Source organism: Fukomys damarensis, unplaced genomic scaffold (assembly GCF_012274545.1).
Source record: "Fukomys damarensis isolate Sample0158 unplaced genomic scaffold, DMR_v1.0_HiC HiC_scaffold_27, whole genome shotgun sequence".
Taxonomy (NCBI): domain Eukaryota; kingdom Metazoa; phylum Chordata; class Mammalia; order Rodentia; family Bathyergidae; genus Fukomys; species Fukomys damarensis.
In genome coordinates this window covers 33,384,032-33,396,089 of record NW_022900939.1, presented here as the reverse complement: position 1 = coordinate 33,396,089, position 12,058 = coordinate 33,384,032, and positions in this window count along the sequence as shown.

The window sequence follows — 12,058 nt, the reverse complement described above, 5'->3', positions numbered from 1 at the left end:
AAGCCAAACCCAAACTCGATTACTGTTCCTCTTTTAGAAAAATTCCTCTTTCCTATAAACATTTATGTTCATGGGATGATCAAAGCAATATTTTAATGACGATAATAATAAAGGCAGAACAAACAGCTGCACTTGACTGTCTGGAAGCCAAGGGATAATGGCATTCTGGCTTTTATGTCTTCTGACCTTGTTTACATAGCAAATGAGATGGGTATTAACAGCCCTGGGAAAGCTGCCCTTTTATATTTGACACTGAGCTCATCGGGTACAAATAGAAAACCCCGAGGAAATGTGAGTCTGTCTATCCCAGAGGTTATCATTTATCATGTAGATACCAGGGCCTCTTTCTGATCTTTGCTGGGTTTGCACACCAAGGTGACATGCGCGCAGCAGAGCTGACTTCTCTGACTTGTAACCATCAGCTGAATCCACAAATCACCTCTGATCTCGACCTTACCTGGTGAGGGGCTCACCAGGCCCCTCTGCCTCCAGCGCCATTTCTCACACTGTCCTACAGACTTCCACTCTCCACAGAGACCTGAGTTAAACCTCTTTTGCTCACTCCCAAGCAGCACTGTAGACCATCTCCTAGGAAAGTCAATCTGACATTTCAAAGGTCCTAGTGTGTTGCTGTACTGTTTGAAAAGCAAAGATGAACCCCAACATTTGCATTAAGAAGTAACTAATAACAAGTAAATGGAGATTTTCTGACATACCAGGCAGTTATTTCCTACAATTACCTGAGTTGGATTCCTGCAAGTAGGGATGGAAAATATCAGTGAAATGAAGGAGCCCAAGGGATTCTAACTGATCCTTAGGCCTATGCTGGAGAATCTCTGCCTAATTATAGAATTATTCCCTTTCTGGATTTGTCCCTCTCATGCCTGAGTTCCTGCCTCAGAATTCTTTAAGTGTGCACAAAATACATGTTCAGGAGGAGAAGGAGGAGGATGGACAGGAGGAGGAGAAAGGAGGGGAGTGTAAGAAGAAGGCAAGGAGCAGCAGGAAGGAGAAAAAATAATCCCTCTACTCATTCAACCAAATAACTCAATGTACCATGACAAGGAACTGGAAATCTAAAAGTAGCCACTTTGATTTACTTGGAGCAAAGTTACATTCAGGGCTCAGAGGACAGCTTAGTGGTAGAGCATGAACTTAATGTGTGTGAGGTGCTGGGTTCAATCCCACATCACCTCCTCCCCCACCACCAGCGGAAGTTACAATAAGTGAGTAAATCATTGTAGCAGTTAAAGCAACAATAAGCCAAGGAGAGCTTGGCAGGGTTCAGTGAAATGATGGCATGCCCCAAGTTGTGGGTCTGTCCTGGTGCAGCCCTCCTAAGCTGTGTGACCTCTCTGAGGTCTCTGGGTCTGGGAATCCTCGTCCGTTTGGCACGGACTCGTGGATACGATGGTGCATTTGAGGGTAATTTGACAGTGCCAGCCAAACATTCCTGTCCAAATTTATTGCTCTGAGAGCTATGGGAATTGGGTGTTGAGACATTTAACAATCTGTCACGCCACGTGGCAGAGTTCAGAGAGCCTGACTCACGGGACGTCACTCACAGATGTCACCACACGCTAGAGTTGCCCTTTCCTGGGCTGCTGCTGCTGCTGCTGAGACTTGGCCCTCTCACTCCTGTCCTTTTCTTTCTCCTCAAAACCCTTCTCCCACCCTCACACAGAACCTCAGGTACGTTGAAAGACGTTTGTAGTTGACCTAAATTCTTAAGCACGGAGAGTAATGAGGCTTCCACACAAAAAAGGCTCAGCAGTTTCCAAAGAACTGACAAATGTTGACACATTTGGAGATCAACGTATTGGGAAGTTGAGGACTGGCTGGGTTATATTTTTCCATGTGCAGTTTGGCACGATTTTTCTTTTGTAAATCAGATGAGGGTCATTTGCAGCTACAGGCAGTACCATGGCTAATGTGTAAAGCTATGGCTAATGAGATAATGGGAACTGAGCCGGAGACACGAACACCCAAAACTGGACTTTTATTAGGGGAACAGGGTGTGGAGGACAGGGTGCCAGGCTGTCTAGAGCAATGGCGAGAGCAGAGGGCCAGGGGCTGGCTGGGTGAGGTTTTATGTGGGCAAGGGGTCATAAGGGGAGGGGGCATAGTGGAGGTACATAGTTGGCTGCAGCCAGAGGTGAGGTTTCAATCCATTGGCAGGTTTAAATTTCTTGGGAAGGACTAGAAGTGGGAGGGCTTCGTGGCAGGAAAGTTGGGTCATTGTTTCCCTGGAGTGATTTATTATCTGCCAAGAAAAGCCATTTAGGATGTGGGGTTAGGGCCATTTTGTCTAGCAGAGAACTCTATCAGCTAAATAGCAAATTTGTGAGTTGTATAATTGATATTGTGTAATAGGAAGAAAAAGTCTAAAGGAGTAGGGGAAGTGGGAGGGGTAGGGGAAAGTTAAGGGAAAAAAATATGAGAAAAGGAAAAACATGGAAACAAAGTCTTTATAAATAGGTAGGTTGGAGGGGGTGAAGAGAGGGCAGGGGAATGGGGGAAAAAAAAGAACCAAGATACGTTATGTAAAGGTACAAGATCCCAATGAATGTAACTGTATTGTATTCCTAAAATGTACCAATAAACTCAATGGAAAAAAATTAGTGAGTTGTGACTCCACTTACACATGTATTGCCAAAGCTTAATCAAACTAGGAATAGAAGGAAGCTTCCTTAACCTGTTCAAAGTTGTCTGTGAAAACCTCTACAGATAAATATGGTGCAGTACTAGGCATATGATCTCTAAGTTGAGAAAGAGTCAGGAATAATCAGTTAGGCCACATCTTTTTAGCTTTGTCCTGGAAGAGCTAGGCAGTACCACAGTCAAGAGAAATAAAGAGGAGTCACAAAGATGAAACAGGAATAATGGAAGTGTGGTCTTTATAGGTGCTGAGAATATGCAGTGTTTTGATCTAGGTCATGATTAATCAAGTATGTACTTAAGCAAAAAGTCACTGAGCTTTACACTTAAGGTTTGTGATTTTTCTTTTTGTAAATTGTATCACAAAATAAGTTGTAATATTTTAAAATCATTTGCATTAAAATATAATTAGTGATACTTTTATAAAAATGTATGCACATTTGTTGGTATTACCCCCTTCAAAATGTAGAGCTCCTGCCTTGAATGTGTGCTGAACTAGGTGGCTCCCAGTAGGTGACAGGTGGTAGCAATGAGGCTGTATGACTTCTGAGTTGAGGTCATAAGACAGAAGTAGCTTCTGAGGCAGGAGGCTGGTGGGTAGCTATAACAGCTAGGAAAGTAGATATGACCTGTTAGTTATAAGACTCCAGGACACATGCACAGAACAGTTCCTAAAGCCCTGCATATGGCCTTCTAGAAAGAGCTCCAGCAGAGCTAGCATCCATAGGATGGCCTAGGCGTGATACCAGTGGTGTGCATGTGGGGGAAACAAAAAAAAGGACAGCTTCCATTGAACTGTCCCTATTGAATCCCTCCCTGATAGCCCACTCTTATTCTGTGAGGTGTACTTTTAATTTTTTTCCTACTTTTATGTGGTCCAAACTCACTCTGCAGAGCTTTTTTTCCCCCTTCCTTTTAATACAAAACTTTACTACCATTTGTGCTTGTCCTGACCAATTATTTGCCTAGGACAGAAAGAACCTAGAAATCATTTCTAGGAGACTCCAGCACCCAAAATCCAGTAACATTTCCACACAACCCTCTGTCTCTGTCTCTCTCTCCCCCTTTCTCCCACCACTTCCCTTCAACCCTCAAAGCACTCACTCTAAGAAGCTGGTCACTGTGTCAGAAGACATTCATCAGACTGTGAAGTTACTGGCACAGCCAGGAGCTGCAGCCTCTGATCAACAGCTGGCACCAACATGAAAGATTCCAAGGCAGAGCCACCCAGAGAGCTGCTCTGAAGTTCTTTCCCCACAAATACTTCTGAGGATGAAAAAATGCTTATTGTTTTCCTTCAAACTAGAGAGTTTTGGGTTCATTTGTTATACAGCAATAGATAATTCTTGTGTTCAGAGCTAGTGCTTATGTTTGATGAGACTGCACCATGACTGAGAAGGATTAAAATGCCACGTATAAGGCATGAGTTAAATGAAAACATATCCAGGCCCAGCATGGAGCTGCAAGGCCTATAAGCCTGTAATTCTAGCCCTTGGGAGGCTGAGGCAGGAATATCACTATGAGTTTGAGGCCACCCTGGGCTACATAGTTCAAGGCTGGCCTGAACTATATAGTGAGACCCTGTCTCCAAACAAGCAAACAAACCATATCTAGGCTTGAAGATTTCTTTAAAATCCCACTAATACTGTTATTTGTTTCATAGTTGTCCTTTCCCACTTTGGGTCCCAAGTCTCTACATATTCAGAACAAGTTTTTTTTATAGCCATGGGGGTGACTTAGGCGCAGGTTGTCGAGTAAGAATGATAGAGCCGAGGAATTTTTCCAAAGCAGCAAAACTGTGCAACCACCTCTAAAGCCTCTTTTGCCAAAGTGACCTTGTGAAAAAGAATGAAAAGAAAAATGCTCCACTGCTATAAGCAGTTTTTAGCCTCTGACTAGCTGTATTTTGTTCTCATCATGCTATTTTGTTCTTTTAAACTAGATGTCAAGTCTATCAGTCATCTTCTGGCTCATGCTTTAAGGCACCAAGAAGTTAGATTTGTTCACTAAGTGATGAAAGGCCTGGTTAGGGCAGTGTCCTTATCATCAAGGCCATCTCCCCAACAGGCTGCCAGCTCTCACAGAGCACCTTCAGCTTCTGGTGGTGTTACCAGACAGACACTCATACATGAACTGAGTGACCACAGAGGAAATCAGTTATCCTCTTGTCTGCTTAGTACTCAGAGCACTAAGAAGAATTTCATTTCCTATAGAAGGCCAGACCACGCAGCCAGTAGGCATCTCTTTCAGATTAGGTCAAAGAAAGTGCACAGCTGCTTCCAACTCAGCATTTTGCTTTCCTTGTTGCAATGTTCTTGCCCTTTCCATTTGCTCCATAGCTTGATCTGTACGTTTATTAAGTGAGCCTGTCAGTATGTGGTCATTAATAATTTTACCTATAATATGTTTTAAATTAGGCATGCTAGAAATAAGTAAATACCCAACAATGGACTAGTTATACTTAAGAACTTCTTCAAAAATCGTTAGCATTTTTCTACATTGTTTTCTTAAAAAAATGTTTTGTTTGTTTTGTTTTAGGGGCATCAATTTTACCTGAAAAGATAAGAAAAGTTAAAGACAGGAATCAATACCTGAACCCCCAGAGCTATCCTGTGCCTGCAGGGAGGCTGTGATCTGTGACCACTGTGTGTTCTTGACACCTTTAAACACCCACTATGCACTGCTAGGAGGTTACTATGCAACAAGACAAAACAAAACAAAAAACAAAAACTCAAGAAAAACCCAAACTGACCCCTAAAGGGCAAATAAGCAGGTACAGGGGGTAAAACAGAAATCTCAGGAAACTTCCTAAGCTGACAAAGATTTGATAATAAAACCATTCACTTAAAGGAACACAAAAGTAAAGGATTTTATGTTAGTAGAGATATTTTGTAGGAAAGATTGGAGTGAAAATCAGCGCTGCAGCATGATTGTGATGATGATGACTTTTTAGAAAAAACATAATTATACAACACTTTCTTCCCCCTTAAACAGTTTGAAATTCTTCCAGAAGCTGGTGGGAGGTGAGACCACTGAGGTGAAATGAAAAGAACCCCGGGGAAGATTTCTCTTTGAAACAAAGAACTTTGGGAAACCTGCATGAACACTGGGAACAAAAACGGGGGTGGGGGTGATGAAAATAAAGCTGAGTCACTACCATTTTGCCGCTGTGGGAGTTTTTATAACTGACACAGAAACGATTAGGGCAGCAAAGGAAGAGGAGGTGAGGGTCACAGGATGTGGCATGGAAGGGAAAATACAACAGAGGCGATGAAAGGCAGATTTGTAGATACAAAACCAGGGAGATCTAACAGGGAGATGGGAAATGTGGGACTGCAGGACATTTCTGGTCACTGGAACCTTGAACTTAGTGGAAGGTCCAAGGTTGGGAGGGTTGGTGGCATAAGGGACAGGTGTGAGGAGGTGTCAGGAACCTCACAGCAGGCACTGCGTTCCCTTTCATCACCGCCAGGGCCAAGCTGCTGGGGCTGTCCCAGCACAGCTCCTCCTGCCCTGAAGCCTCTAGTGTTTCGCTGCTCTCTTTGATCCAAGTGATTAGCATGTTCTCCACCGCTCTCTCCAGGAGGAGGGTGGGAACCCACAGGACTTAAAGGAGCCCTCCCTTTAGAGGAGAACCCAGCCTATCAGAGGCAACACTTGGAGGCAGACAACCTCCACTCGAAGCAAGCTTTCTCCCAAGATTAAGGGAAAGGCTGCAGAAAAGTCGGCTTCTGTAACCCCAGGATGGTTTCTGAATAGGGCACTCTAGACAGGGCAGGGTGAGCCTGGGCCAGGACTTTGAGGGTTTTGCATGCTACTAGGCAGTTCTGCTCATCCTAGGTTGCCACTGCTTACATTTCTCATCAGTTGCACAGTCGACATACACGGAATAATCACATGTGTGTAAAGGAGTGCCAAGTGTTCAAGGGCCTCACCATCACAGGGCACATCTTTTTCTACGTCCCTTGGTACTGTCCATGGTGCAAAATGGCTACATTCTACCTCTTCAAGGGAACCTTTGTAGAAGCTGCCTCTAAAAATTCTGTGGTAAATGTCACATGCAGATAAGTGGAGCTAAGGTTTTGGTAATAAAACCAGCTGCCAGACCTGGCTGGGCCCCCTGTGAGGGCTCTTGGGCAGCTGTTTGCTCTCTGAGTGTCCCTCTCTCTGATAAAACTAGGATGCTGCTGCTGCTGCTAATCCCCAGTGTTGAAGTAGTGTCTAGAGCCTTAAGTGCTGTCAAAAGTCAGAGTTCTTGGTCCCATGAAACCCCAAATCTAGCGCACATGGCCCTGTAGTAGGGCTCCTTGCAGTCAAGTGTGACTGAATTTCTCATGAACTGAGTGGATGCAGGCCCATCTCAGGTTCTAGAGAAAACCACCTCCAGACCCACAGTCAGCGCCAGATGGGGATTAGGGGTCTTCTCTGCAGATGTGGTGGGACACAGTAAGGCTGAGTATCTGATGCAAAAGAAGCTTGACTTTCCATTAGTTTGCAGAAGTTACAAACTGCCTCCGAAGTCTGAATCTAGTTTCAATAGAGTTGACATTTTGATGAGCCGAATCAAAGGAAAACCATCTATTTAAAAACTAACAGGTGGTTTCCTCTTTTGTGAGAGACGAAGTTTAAATTAGTGGTCATGAGGAAATTGCTCTTCTGCTTGAGCAAAGAAAAATGAAAACAACTTCCTATTGATTTGGTCTTCCCAAAGGAGAATCCAAGACCCTATCCTGGAATTCAAGGTTGTGCAGAGCTCCATGGTTTTCAGTACAGTCAAAGGTCTCACTATGGGGAGAGTCACAGTTCTCCACTTACGCATTTATTCATATATTAAACAAAACTGTACCAAGTCCCTACCATGGGCCCCACATGCTGCTAGGCCCTGGGCACTGGTCCTGGGGTAACAGACACTCACTGAAGTGTCACATTACCATTGCTGAGTGTGTGAAGCCAGTGGCATGTGTGACGAGCACTGGGAGCCTCCGAATAAGTGACATTTGACTTGAGATTCAAAGGCTGAGCCTGAATTTTTTGTCAAAAGGGGGCAGTTCTTACTTCTGCAACATATATCCTTAAATTGAAGCAACACAGGAAAGGTATGCGTAGTCCCTGTGTAGGGATGCCAGGCAAATTGGTGAAACATTCTGTATTTTGCTCAATAATGTAAATGCATTAATTGCTCCTTCACTAGACAGGACAGTGATGGTTATTCCAGCCATACAGAGGGCTGAATCAGAAAGCTAGAAAGTTTAGACCAGGCTGGGCAACCCAGAAAGGCCCTATCTCAAAACAAACTAAAAAATAAAAAGGGCTGGAATTGTGGTACAGTACATAAAAAGTGGTATTAAAGCTAAACTTTGTATTATGTATATCATAACTTTTAAAAAGGGGTGGGAATGGTCCACTGCAAGCAGACAGAATAGCAGGTACAAAGGTTATAGGACTAAAAAGAGGACTGCAAGGCTGGTGTGTTAAGATGGGTGAGGTAGGTGGTCTGTGGACCAAGTTGGGACTGGAGGTGAAGGCAGAGGCTAAGCTCTACAGAACCTGGTTATTCATCTTTGTCCTGAGACGTGTGGGAGTAGCTGCAGGGTTTGCATCAGGACAGTGACATAACTTGTATTTAAATCACCCTGGTCTAGGGTGGAGAGTAGGTGTGGCTGACCTGTCAGGAAGGTGGGCACAGCTGACCAGTCAGGAGAGAGATGGCTGTCATTTGGACTAGGGTATGGAGGTTGGCAGGGAGAGAAGTAGGCAGATTTGAGGACATTAGGAGTGTAAAAAGCAGAACTTGTGGCGGGTTGTTCTGGGAGGTGAAAGAAGGGGCCTATGGAGATGCCTCCCTGTGTGTCTGGGTGGATAGTGGTGCTAGTGGATAGTGGGAAGGTCACAAAGCACAGGGAAGAGTGCAGAGTCATGATTCTTATTGGAATCATGGTGGGTTGAATGTGGGACTACGGTGAGGTTTGCAGCTGCCAATGTGGGGAGAATCTTGTGTTAGGGGTTGTCTCATGGCTCCTCATGCTAGGGGTTAGTTTCTTGCCTGGTCTTCTATAGTATCTCAAGATTCATAGCCTAGCATTGTCCCCACACGTCTGCCACAGGGCACAGCAGGACTCGGGACAATAAGAGAAAACAAACAGAATGCCCCCCTGCCTCATTCAATGGGTAGGTCTGTCCCACTGGGCACTGACACCAACCGGTCCTCTTCTGAACGCCTGCTCCCAGTGAAGCCGTCCTGGCTTTGCACCAGATCCCATCTGAATTCATACTGTGGACAATGAAGTTAGACAGACATAGCTGGGAAGCCACCCGTGTCACCTCCAGTCCCTTACACCCAAGAGTGGGAAGTCCCCAGAGAACTTCCAAAATGTCTATGCATGAGGCAGGTGCTGGGTGCTGAATGATGAAAGCAAATGTATCCAGTCCCAGGCCTGAGCCTCTGGAACAGCTGTCTTTCCATTTAATGATCTTGGAAAATAAAACACAAACGACTGTGTTCTACCCAAGACAGAGTGGCACTGTATTTGTGAGCTTCTCTGCTTTCTGCCTCCAGCCACTCCTCTGTAAACTCGAGGAGCCCCCCAGCCTTATTATGAATTAAGCTCATTCTTTATTCATGCCCAGCTGATGAAAGATGTGTAAAGGCTCCCACTGAACAGTCAAATGTCAAGAAAACAACACGCAGGGCGTCCCACCTAGGCAACTAAGCACAGGCCTAATGCCTATGATTAGTCACACATGCCTCAAGAAATAAACACTAGCTGGATTCAGTGACAGACTCTTAATTATACTCGTGGACAGAGTCTCCTCAGAGTGTAGCGAAGTGTCCAGGCCAAATCCCGGGGCAAGTTCAGAAATTTAGTTCCCTGAAAGTGGCTGACCATAATCCATGTAAAAGTAGGTAGGAATATGACAAGAACTGTTTCACTACAGTGATTCACCCTCAGATTGGAGGGTCAATAGGTATTGAGGAAAGTGTGTTCATCTGCAAAAGTCAACCAAAATGACCTTGGCATGTCCTCAAGAAAGCATGTCATAGAAGTGAGATGTAGACAAATATGACAAGAAAAAGCCTTCGTTTGAGGTAACATGGGCAGTAGCACAGCTGGGCTGTGGGGGAGAGGGCCACAGGGAGGATGTATGACAATTGCTGTGCTCTAGTCCCCTTGTAAGCTGCATCATCTCTTCAGTTTGCCCCTGCTTGTTGGCTTTCTGCAGGTGGAGCAGGTACCACCTCGCAGGTACAGTGACTCTGAACCACCGAGAATGTTGCTCAGATTTGCACGAAGTCATTCATAAGGTAAGTTAGTGCTAGTCAGTTTAGTTGCCTGTAAACTGCCTGAGTTGTTCTTGAGCGCTCCCAGTGTGTGTGTCTGTGTGAGACTTTAGAATTGCCAGTCAATAGTATTTTAAACAACAGTCCATTGTGAATTTCAGCTTTTGCTCTGCCCAAAGTCCCATTTTGTATGAGAAGTAGTTTAAATGTATTGTATGTTTAAATGTTTTATCTTGTTAAAAGTTTGTCTCCCTGTTTCCTATTTTCTGTTTTTCATTTTGATCTTTAAATTATTTATACTTTGAGTTTCTCACATTAGAGAAATCATGTGATATTTAAGCTTGTGTGTCTACTTTGTAGCTTTTAGGCAGGAGCTCAGTCTTTGAGATGTCATGGTCCTTTTTCCTCTTTCTGTTAAGTGGTGTCCCAGAGTATTCTGTGAAATTAAAAATCCAACTTGTCGTAGTCCTGGGGTCTTGGGAAGACCACCTGAAATTTTTGGAATTTCCCGAGTCTTAGGAGCATCTCTGTTATTTGCGAGCCTCTTGGATTATACCTATTTTACCCAAACAAGATGGCTCAGATTGAGTGCTGGTCACTAGGAAGGCCATGCATGTAACTAGAGGGTCGGGACCTTGAGCCTGTCTGGCCTCCACTGAAGGCGGAGGTGTTTCTAGAGCCTGAGTTCAGACATGGGGCCAGTGATTCAATCAACTGTGCCTACAGAATGGAAGCCCAGTAAAGTTCTAGACATGGAAGCTCTAGTGGGTGGAGCTTTCTCCTTGGTGATGGGCTGGAGGGAGATGTGCTTTCATTCCCCAGGGAGAAGGTGTAGGCATTGTGTGTTCAGGACACTTCCACACCTTGCTCTTCATGCTTTTATTTGGCTGGTCCTAATCTGAATCCACAGTAATAAAATTTACTTATAAATATAATAATTTTAAATTCTATGAGTCATTCTAGTTAATTAGCAAAACTGTAGGAAGTCACGGGAATTTCCTTGACTTATAGCCAGTTGGTCAGAAGTACAAGTGGCCTGGAGATCCCTAAATATGTGGCTGGCATCTGGGGTGAGGGCAGTCTTGTTGGGCACCCTGCCCTTCAACTCTGGGTGGTTACCATCAAAGCTGACTTACACTACAGTGGGCAGAGCTCTGTTCTGGCAGGGAAGGAGGTGTGTTTTGTGTGTTCCGTGTCCTGTGGATTCTTGCTGGGTCATATCTCCCAGGTCAGCTTAGCTTTGTTTAACTTTATTTTGTTTTAGGGTAAAGGCAACCAACTCTGAGGATCCCAATAGACTTGGGTTCTGCCACTCAGGCCCAAGATGCCACTCAAAGAGATGAACAGTGGTAAAGTCAAGAAAGTGGTAACTACACCAGGAAGGGACAGCCTTGCCAGCCCTGTCTTCATAGGTGCTGACATGAGTTCCCAGGTACATAGACAGGAGGACCAGAGAGTGGCCTGGTCAATTGTTATCTCAGGATTGGTTAAGTGGACCTTGTTCATGGCCTCCATAAGAAACTTGCTATTACCTTTGGATAGTTTTAGCTCCTTGTTTATTGATCATATCTGTTGTTCCTAGAATCCAATGTGCCTGCAGAGAGGACAGACGCAAATGGAGACAGAGACATCATGTTTTGGTTCTGCTTTTAGTTACCAAATGAAGTCAGTGCTTTTAGTCTCTAAGTCCTGGTCCCAATTTCATTCCATATATTTTGTCTAATGAGGACATACACTGTGTGTATGATTTTTTTATTAACCTTATTATGATATATAACAAAGGGAAAGAGTTTGCAAAAGAAAAATATACATCTGAGTGAATTATCACAAAGCAAACAGATGTACATTTGTTACAAGCTAAAGAAATACAACACAGGAAGTTGAGGCAGGAGAATCACAAGTTTGGGGACAGCCTGGAGTATTTAGCAAGATTCTGTCTCAAAAAGAAAAAAAGAGAAAAAATAAGATATGGCTTGCAGCCATTCCACCCATATCTTCTCCTTGCCACCGATCCCTTATTTCCCATCAAAGGCAGCCTCTACCTTCACATTGAAGATAATCACTTCCCTTCCCTTTTTGATTGTCTAACACTAAATATACACCTCTAAAGTTGGGTTTTGC